This window comes from Myotis davidii, unplaced genomic scaffold, assembly GCF_000327345.1.
Source record: "Myotis davidii unplaced genomic scaffold, ASM32734v1 scaffold478, whole genome shotgun sequence".
Taxonomy (NCBI): Eukaryota; Metazoa; Chordata; class Mammalia; order Chiroptera; family Vespertilionidae; genus Myotis; species Myotis davidii.
The window spans coordinates 713,248-714,741 of record NW_006289570.1 but is presented as its reverse complement, the minus strand read 5'-3'; positions in this window follow the sequence as shown (position 1 = coordinate 714,741).

Below are 1,494 nucleotides of genomic sequence, written 5' to 3'. Positions count from 1 at the left end.
GGGTCGTGGCGCCCCAGCGGGCCTTCCGCGCCGGGTACGCAGCCCAGATGCTGCGCGTGCGCTGTCTGTGAACCGGCAGAGCCCAAGCCCGCAGAGGGTGTGGTCAAAGCCTCTTTGCAGCCCTTCCGCCCTGCAGACCACGTGACGCACGAGGCACGTGGCACTGGGCACGTGGCAACCGGCAGCAGTGAAAACACCTGAGCCAGCTGGGAGGCCACGTGGAAGTCTGAACACATTGGCCTTGGGCCCCCTCCTCCAACCCCTTCTCCTGCATTCACGCACTCATTCATTCATGTATTCGTGGAGCCATTCGTTCATTCATTCATGCATGAGTAGGACTGCAGGCAGCGTGGAGCAGTGGCTATGGGGACCAATAGCCCCAGGAGGTTCAAAGCCCAGCTCAGGTACTTTCTGGCTGTGTGGCCTTGGGCGAGTCACTGCACCTCTCTGAGCCTCTGTGTGTTCCTCTGTAGAAGGTGGATGATATCCAGGCTTCCCTCAGCTTTGTGAGGGCCCTTGTCTGCTACACAGTGAGTGCCCCCAAATTGGAGGGTGGGGGGGTCTTGGAGCTTGTCCAATGCCCTCAATGGGGATCCTCTGATCTTCATTCAAGGAGCTCCTCCGCGGTAGCCCAGCACTCCGTGCGAAGCATTCATTGAGCACCTGCTGAGTACCACGCCCCATGCTGGGCTGGACCCCCAGGGCGTGGAGGAGCAGCCACCAACCTCTTTGGAGCTTCCTGCCTGGAGGAGCCACAGGGACAATCAGGAGAACCAGGAGTCTGGACCCTAATCCTGGAAGGAAGAGGTAACTCACAGAACTGCCGACACCAAGAGAGAGAGGAGTTACCTCTTTCTCTCCTCTTTGGGCCACAGCGCTTCACAGTTTACAGCTAACAAGCTCACATCCTTGGAGCACCTGTGGGGGCACTGTCCTAAGCACTCTAAGTGAGCCCACTCTGCCTCCACCACCCCTCCAGAGTAGGTGCCGCCATTGTTCCCATTTCACAGATGCGGAAACTGAGGCCCAGAGAGGTTGAGTGACTTGCCCAAGATCACACAGCTAGGAAATGGCAGAGTTGGGATTCTAACCCAGGTCTTCCGAAGCCTGAACCCCTAACCAGCATGCTACACTGCCCCGCCCACTGTAAAGTACATTTGCATCTAGTAACCTCTCAGCATCCTGGGGGTCCAGGGGACAAGGCAAGGGCTGTGGCCCCAGATTTACAAGGGAGGAACCCACAGCTCAGAGAGAGAAGCTGACTTGCCCCAACCCACACAGCTAGGAGGGGCCTCATTGGGTCTCCTGGTTCTTTATTCCTCCTCCTCCCCTGGCTGTCCCCAGTCATTGACCCCTTGGCAACCCTGTTTCTCCTTTTCCCCCTCCAGACCCTCCAGCTGAGCCTGGCTCTCCAAACCCCAAGGGAGATGCCCCAGGTGGCCCCTCCCAGACCTGGACCCTCCAGCCCTGCAGGGCCCCCGTGGGGGCGGGGCC